Genomic DNA, 8,862 nt, shown 5'->3' with positions numbered 1-8,862 from the left:
TTTAAAAATAGCAGTTTGCTCATGTCCATCCCAAACTCCCTAACTATCCCTTCTTCTCGGCAACCATAAATTCATTCTCTAAAGTGTGAGTCTGTTTCTGTTTTGCAAGTAAGTTCATTTGTATCATTTCTTCTTAGATTCCTCATATAAGGGATGTCATACAATATTTCTCTTTCTCTGGCTGACTTACTTCACTCAGTATGACACTTTCTAAGTCCATTCATGTTGCTGAAAATGACATTATTTCATTCTTTTTCATAATATCCCTGGAACTTCCCTGGTGGCTCAGTGGTGAAGAATCTGTCTGCAAGTGCAGGAGACCCAGGTTTGATCCCTGGGTTGGGAAGATCCCCTGGAGAAGGGAATGGCTACCCGCTGCAGTATTCTTGCCTGGAGAAACCCATGGACAGAGGAGCCCGGCGGGCTACATACAGCTCATGGAGTTGCAGAGAGCTGGATATGACTGAGTGACCAACACTTTCACTGCCCCCCCCCCCCCCGCCAATTATTAATAGGGTCACCCAGCAGAGCCCTCTTTCTAGATGTTTTGACCTATCCCAGGGATGACAATGATGGGCCTCTCCCAGTTTCTGTTGATGCAATTCACTCACCTTCCAATTCAAAGGTGCCTCACCATTTTTACATATTTATTTCCAGACACTGTAGATTTTTTGAGACCATATGTTGTAAAAGCTCCTTCGACCAAATCCCACTTAACCGATTCACTAGATTAAAAGTTCATTCTACTTAATGATCATAAGGATGATAAGGCCCTACACAGTACTTGCTCTGTTCCAGGCATATTGTAAAGCACTTTACTTCTATTAACCTGTTTAATCCTCACAAAAACTCTGTGAGGTAGGTGCAGTTGGAACCCCGTCTTATAGGGGGAGGGGAAACTGAGAATCCCATGGACAGAGGGACCTGGCAGGCTACAGTCCATAGGGTCACAGAGTCAGACCCAATTGAAGTGACTTAGCACACGTGCATGCAGATGGATGCAATATGAGTGGAAAACTAAAGAGAGCTTGTATATGTAAACTAAATGCAATCCATGAGCAAGTCTCCACACAGACATGTTGCTGAAATTATTGCTGTCAAATTAGGATGATACAGTAACTGCGAAAGGTTAGGGGAGGGGTGTATCTCTCTTCTCAGATTTCTTCTGAAATGTCTTAAGAAATGAACTGGAAATCATAGATGATTCACTATGACCATATGATATGGTGGCCATCTTGGTTTTTTGCTCTGGTTCTACTGAATTATTAATAGTGCCTTTTTCATGCCCTCAAGTGTCTCCAGCTCCATGATAAAAATATATGGTAACCCTAATAATGGTGGTGGTGGTTTAGTCCCAAAGTCAAGTCCAGCTCTTGTGACCCAATGGGCTGTAGTGCACCAGGCTCCTCTGTCCATGGGATTTCCCAGACAAGAATACTGGAGTGGATTGCCATTTCCTTCTCCAGGAGATCTTCCCAACCCAGGGATCGAACCTGGGTGTCCTACATCACAGGCAGATTCTCTACCAACTGAGCCACCAGGGAAGCCCTACCCTAATTATGGGTATAGTTTAAAGCAAGATGGAGAAGCAAAAAACTAACCAGCAGATTTGCCTTCAAAGAAAAGCCCTTGACTATTCATTAAAAGCCCTGCTGTTGCAGAGCTCATACCAACCTCTAAAAGGAAAGCGTGGAACCCTCCCAGCCCATTGAGAATCTGGGCTTCAGGGAAGGTCCTGGAAAAGATTATTCTTGCATTCAGAAGGTAACTGTCTAGCAAGTTCCCTGCTGCTATGAGATGTGGAGTGATATTCTTGAATTTTCCCACATACTGGAGAAAATCAGATTTCTGCACTTGAAGCAGACTCAGAATCAAAGACCACTTGCCCTGAACTCCAACAGGTTGCCCTGATGTCCATCTCTCCATTAACCTGGATTCTAGGACCCACCAGGGCAAACACTGATTTGGCTTCGTGGGTACTCTGGCTCTAGTTCAAGTGTAATGAATAACACGATTGTATTCATTTAAGGTCTGGACAGGGCAAGCATTATTATTTCAATTTTTTTGGTTCGAATCATTATCAAATCCTTTAGTACTTTGGCTTTTCTGGGTCAAATCTGAGGATTGTCACCTTTGTTCATTTTGCTGCTCTTTTTAGAGCACTTTCATTCAGAAAAGCAGCTGCTTGCTCAGGTGTATTTCTGTCATGGTTAAAGACAAACATTGGTTGAGTGTTTATAATTTCCAGAAATGGTGCTAGGTAAGTCCAGTCCATTATCTCACTGAATCATCAGCAGAATTCAGGAGATGAGATTTTTTATCTCTAATTTACTGATGAGGCTGAAGCAGAGATGTGAAGTGACTTACCTGTAGTCACCTAGTTAGTAGGTCTAAGAGTTCTGCTTATATCCAGGACTTTCTACTCTCAAACCTTGAGAGTAGATGCTCTTGCTTCTTCTGTTACAAGGTTTCCTCCATGCCATGCTGTATGGTCCTGAAAAAATGCTGCTGATCAATTTCAAAACAACTTTTGTATAGTTATCCTGCCAGTCAGATCTATGGGTCCCTCAACATCCCCAAAGGCTATTCCCTTCTTCCCAGGCTGCTGTGTAACCTGATACTCCACAGATACACGTCTTCTTTTCCTGAACACAATCTAAGTGTCTTGGGAGCCGGGACCATCTTGACTGCCCTTAATTCTCTTCTCTAAGTGGTGTGTACATCCTTCTCTGAATGAGTATCAGGGGCTTTGAATGAAGGTCTTTGTCTGGTGCGTGGTCAGACCAGCTGGGAGACTTGTCGGTTGTCAAACAGATGAAACTGGGATGGAGAAGGGCATGGACTTGGCCTTAAACAGAGAGAGAGCACCACCCAAACTTGCTTTCTGGGCACTGCTGCAGACCCTTGCCCTGAGATGTGTGGTCCCCTGGGTCTGAGCCTGAGGTCCCGTTCTGTGTGTCTTTAGCTTTCTGTATCTGAAGCCAGGACTAGATTCACACTCGTCTGAGGCAGGAGTCTGGGACGTACTCTTGGTCACGGCTCCTCCCCTCATGGGGCCAGCCTTCACAGCACTCCGAGATAATGACAATTTTCTGAGTCCAAAATTCATTCCCTGCTCGCCTTGTGCTTTTTCATGCTCTGATTTTCCATCCAGGTTACTATCAGATGCTCTTCCTAGATGAAGTTTTTTTTTCATGGAACCTGAGAACTCCACCCCCAAAGTCCAGCACAGAAACCCTGGTAATTCTGTGTCTGGAGATGGCCTCGAATAGAAACTTAGGTCCCAAGTGCAAAACCCTAGGCCAGCCTTACCATTCCATGGGGATATTATAAGTAATATCTGGAGCCCTGATTCATCCTTGGAAGGAGATTCAAATCAGCTTGCTTTCAGTAGAATTTAGACCAAGAATTTAGACAATTCCTTATAATTGTTTCTTAACTGTATTACTCACAAAATCCCCCAGTTGTACCAAAGGAAACAATAAGCTGAGTCCTTGGGCAAACCTAGTGCATGTGAAACCCTGAGAAAATGGAAGTCCCCCCAGCGAAGGGAACTTGGGGGGATGGGTGGGAAGACCTCTGAAACTTTGAAGCTTGACTATACTAGAGTTCTATCATTACATATTTCTTATGTATGTATTTCACATCTGGTACAAGTGTACTGTCACCCATTCTGATTAAGACAGTGTTCTGTTTGGTAGGTGATATTCTTTTTTTTTTTTCTTGAGATGTTATATATTTTTTTCCATTTATTTTGTGATATTCTTTTTAAAAATATTTATTTTCTGAATTTTTATTTTAGCTTCTTTGGGTCTTAGTTGCTGCACACAGGGCTCTTAATTGTGGCTCACAGGATTCATTGCCCTGAGGCTTGTGGGATCTTAGTTCCCTGACCAGGGATTGAACCTGTGTCCCCTGCATTGGAAGGTGGACTCTTAACCACTGGACCACCAGGAAAATCCTTGGGAGGTGACATTCTGAATATCCTCTCAGTCTCTGGCCTTTATGGTTAATTGTACTCAGATATCGCCTCGAGTACATCAGTCAGGAGGTATCATCTTCCAGGATATATGTGAATTGACTTGAAGATTCCATTCAAGTGTCTTTTGAAGCACTTCCGCCAGAGTTAACGACAGTGTAAGTTGTTACCTGCAGCTAGTGTTCTTATTCTCCGGCTAGTGTTAGTCCAATCTGGGTCACAGTGGCTTCTCTTGGGGAATGTGGGCTCTAGGGTGCAAGGGCCTCAGTAGTTGTGGTTCCTGAAATCTAGAGCACAGGCTCAACAATTTTGGTCCCCAGGCCTTGTTGCTCTGTGGCACGTGGGATCTTCCCGGATCAGGGATGGAACCCGTGTCTCCTGCATTGGTAGATGGATTTTTCACCCCTGAGCCACCAGGGGAACCCCAGCTCTAGGTATTGTTACAAGCTGAACATACTCACCTAATCAGTACTCAGATCAAGACAAAGAGCGGTCCCAGCTCCTCAGAAAACTCCCCTCATTGGCCCTTCCAGTCACTACCCTCATCCCCAGGACAACCGCTCTTCCGATTTCTAGCAGCAAAAATTGTTTTTGCCTGTGTCAGTGCTTTATCTTAATAGAACCACATGAACCATATGTCATAGAACCATAGATACATATTCTTTTATCTGTCTTCATTCACTCAACATTATGTATATGGGGTTCATCCATATTAAGAGTAATTGTACATGATGATTTTTTTTAAAGAATTCACAATGTTTATCCCTTTTAAAAATTTCAAAACAACAGCGTTTTTTGAGATATAATTCACATATCGTAAAATTCTTTCATTTTAAAGTGTATAATTCAGTGACTCCCCGCCCCCCAAGGATCGTACTATTTTTTTTTCCAGTTATACATATGCATGTATCTATCTTTTTCAAATTCATTTCCTATTTAGGTTGTTACATAATATTAAGGAGGGCTCCCTTTGCTATACAGTAGGTCCTTGTTGGTTATCCATTTTAAATAGTTGACTGTTTTTAAACCACTTGAACACTGGGATTTTTAAAACTGTGAGAAATAGCATGTGATTTTTATTGTTTTTTGACACCCAGTGGATAAGATTTTTTAATGCTTACATGTGCTGTAATATCTGAAAACCACCGTTTCCTTGGTGGCCTCTTGCTCAGTCATGTCCAGCTCTTTGTGACCTAATGGACTGCAGCCTGCCGGGCTCCTCTGTCCGTGGGATGTCCGAGGCAAAAATACTGGAGTGGGTTGCCATTTCCTTCTCCAGGGGATCTTTCTGACCTGTGTTCGGAAGACCCAGGAATGGAAGCCACATCAGCAGTGGCGGGCACCGAGCTACCTGGGAAGCCCTGTTTTCTTGATCGCACGGGCCTTGTTGGTAGGAATCCTTAGCAGAGGCAGTTGAGTGCTCTCAGTTGTTGCATATTTGTTACAGTAGCGGGGATCAGCCATAACGTGAAACATAAACCCTGTTTCTCCTGGATGTGATCTCTGGCAATGCAGTCATTTTACACTCAGAAGTGAGCGGAGGTGGGCAGGGCTCCCTGTCTCGGTCTCCGTAAATCTCCAAAATAGCAATGCGCTTTCACTTGTATGACCGTTCATTAAGCCCTTGGTCATCCCACTGGACAAGGAAACTGAGGTTCTGGGAGACGAAGTGCGTTGTCCAGATGGCATGAAACGTCCTAGGATTTAACTCTTCCCACTTCCTCATCTTGTCTCTCTGTCTGTGATACCTCTGAGTGCCCACATGTAACAGAGTGGGGACTCTGAGTAGGAAGCTTGAGTTTGCTGTAATCAGCTGTTAAAACCCAGAGAAGGGGCAGGGTTCTGGGCCCAAGCCTAGGCAAAGCCAGCTTCTGTCATACTGGAATGAAAGTGAAAGGCTGAGTCACTCAGTCGTGTCTGACCCCATGAACTGTAGCCCGGCAGGCTCCTCTGTCCATGGAATTCTTCAGGCAAGTATACTGGAGTGGGTTGCCATTCCCTTCTCTAGGGGATCTTCCCAACCCAGGGATCAAACCTGGGTCTCCCCCATCATAGGCAGATTCTTTACTGCCTGAGCCATCATAAGTGACACCTGTCACGCTGGGGAACCTCGCAATTCCCACCTTGGAGCCATCCAGCAGACCTTGAGCTGATTAAATCCTCCCCCCACCCCAAGAAGACTTGTCACTTCCATCTCTGGCAGGGTGCAAGTGGTCAGAGGCAGACAGAAGGCAAATTAGCCAGAGGTGAGACAGAAGGCTTGGTCACTTGGCCTGGGAGTTGAGAAGTACAGTGTGATGGCAGCAGGGCCAACTTTTACGATAGCTGGGAAGCAGACAAGGGCTGAATGAAAGAGTTAGTTTTTTGTTCCAGTCCCATGAGAGGATATTAGGGAAGAGGATGGGGTTGGCTATACAAACCCCGGGACCTAATGCTTTTCTTTGTAATAATTCTCCAGTTGTGTCTTCTGATCTAGAATTTCAACTTGGTCTTCTTGGCTTTGACTGTTAGGCCAGGATTCCAGCAGGTGGATTCTGCTCTGAACCTCCTTCCTCCAGCTGACCTGCCCCGTGTCGCCCTGGGGAAAGTCAGACTTCCCTGCTCTCCTCTGTAACGCCGTGTGCTCCATCCTTCAGCCTGGCTTGTGGTGGCCTCCACGGCCACCTCGGTAACTTTCCCATTTGCTGAAACCTCCCCCTGTGCTCCGGTAGTGCTGAGCTGCCCTCTGTTCCCCCAAAGCACTGTGCCCTTCACACTTTGACACTCTGTCGAAGGTTCTGCCCACGGCTCCCATATACCTGCTGCTTTGTGGGGTAACGGACTTCCTCTTTAAAGACTGACCTGGCTGCCTTTCTTCCTGGAGGTATTTCTTGCTTCCTGTTGGATTTAGCTCCTCTCTTCCGGGCCCTGCAGTGCCCATGATTCCTCATGTGCAGTCCCCCAGGTCTGGTGTCAGTCTGCCCCTCCGTGAGTTTCTCCCTCTAGACTATATGCTCCCAGCAGGGTTATGAGCCACTGTTCAGTAGATGTTTTTTGATCGAAACTGCACAAAGTCCCATGTTGAGAACTACTGTATGAAAGCAATCCCAATACTGGGCATATGCCCAGAGAAAACCATAATTCCAAAAGACATGTGCACCCCAGTATTCACTGCAACCCTATATACAATAGCCAGAACATGGAAGCAACCTAAATGTCCATCGATAAAGGAATGGATAAAGAAAATGTGGTACATATATAAAACGGAATATTACTCAGTCATAAAAAGGAATGAAATTAGGTCATTTGTAGAAACATGGATGAACTTTGAGGCTGTCATACAGAGTGAAGTAAGTCAGAAAGAGAAAAAAATATCATATAATAACATATATGCGCAATCTAGAAAAATGATATAGGTGATCTTACTTGCAGAACAGAAATAGAGAGACAGACATAGAGAACAAATGTATGAATACCAAGAGAGGAAGGAGGGTTTGGATGAATTGGGAGATTGGGATTGACATACATTCACTATTGATACCCTGTATAAAATAGATAACGAACGGGAACATACCGTATAGCATGAGTCTCCTTGGTGACTCTGTGGTAAAGAATCCGCCTGCCAATGCAGGAGACTTGGGTTCCATCCCTGGGTCGGGAAGATCCCCTGGAGAAGAAAATGGCAGCCCATTTCCAGTATGCTTGCCTGGGAAACCCCATGAACAGAGGAGCCCGGTGGGCTGCAGTCCATGTGTCACCAATAGTTGGACACAATTTAGCAATTAAACAACAACTGTATAGGACAGGGGACTCTACGCAGTGCTCTGTGATGGCCTAAATAGGAAGGAAATCCAAAAAGGAGGGGACTCACACACACACACAGAGACACACACAGACACACACACACAGAGACACACACACACAAACACACACACACAGCAAACACACACACAGACACACACACACAGGCACACACACACAGACACACATAGACACACACACAGACACACACACATGCAAACACACACACAGAGACACACACACAGACACACACACATGCAAACACACACACAGAGACGCACACACAGAGACACACACACAGACACACACACACACACATAGACACACACACATGCAAACACACACACAGAGATGTACACACAGAGACGCACACACAGACACACACACAGGCACACACACACAGACACACATAGACACACACACAGACACACACACATGCAGACACACACACAGACACACACACACAGGCACACACAGACACACACACACAGGCACACACACACACACACACACAGACACACACACACAGACACACAGGCACACACACATACACACACACACATGCACACACACACAGACACACACACACACATGCAAACACACACAGACACACACACACACATGCAAACACACACACAGAGACGCACACACAGACACACACACACAGGCACACACACACAGACACACACAGACACACACAGACACACACACAGACACACACAAACACAAAAGCCCCATCCTCCTGTCTGCTGGGCCACAAAGTCGGCACAATAAATATTTGTCATGTGAGTTGATGGCTGAAGAGTGTTGACTCTGAGTGCAGTTCTTTTTGGACTTTGTTGACTGAAAAAATGCACAATGTGAGGGCTGTGAGTTAAGTTTTATTTAGGGCAAAATGAAGACTGCAGCCCAGGAGAAAGCAACTCAGATAGCTCTGAGAAACTGCTCCAAAGTTTCCAAACTGCTCCCAAAGGAGGGAAAGGTTAATACACACACACACACACACACACACACACACACACACACTGCTGATTCACTTTCACTTTCTGTACTGTTGAAACTAACGCAACACTGTAAAACAATTATACTCCAGTAAAACTTAA

General features: G+C 45.1%; 1 non-coding gene across 1 annotated transcript; it reads right to left on the bottom strand.

The window, feature by feature from the left end:
* Positions 1 to 1,472: 1,472 nt before the first annotated feature.
* TRNAH-GUG (transfer RNA histidin (anticodon GUG)) lies at positions 1,473 to 1,544 on the bottom strand. Its single transcript has one exon. It is a non-coding gene; the product is annotated as a tRNA-His (tRNA).
* Positions 1,545 to 8,862: the final 7,318 nt, after the last annotated feature.

Source organism: Odocoileus virginianus, chromosome 33, assembly GCF_023699985.2.
Source record: "Odocoileus virginianus isolate 20LAN1187 ecotype Illinois chromosome 33, Ovbor_1.2, whole genome shotgun sequence".
Lineage (NCBI taxonomy): Eukaryota > Metazoa > Chordata > Mammalia > Artiodactyla > Cervidae > Odocoileus > Odocoileus virginianus.
The sequence above is the reverse complement of the archived record's forward strand: the minus strand, read 5'-3'. Positions and strand labels throughout refer to the sequence as shown.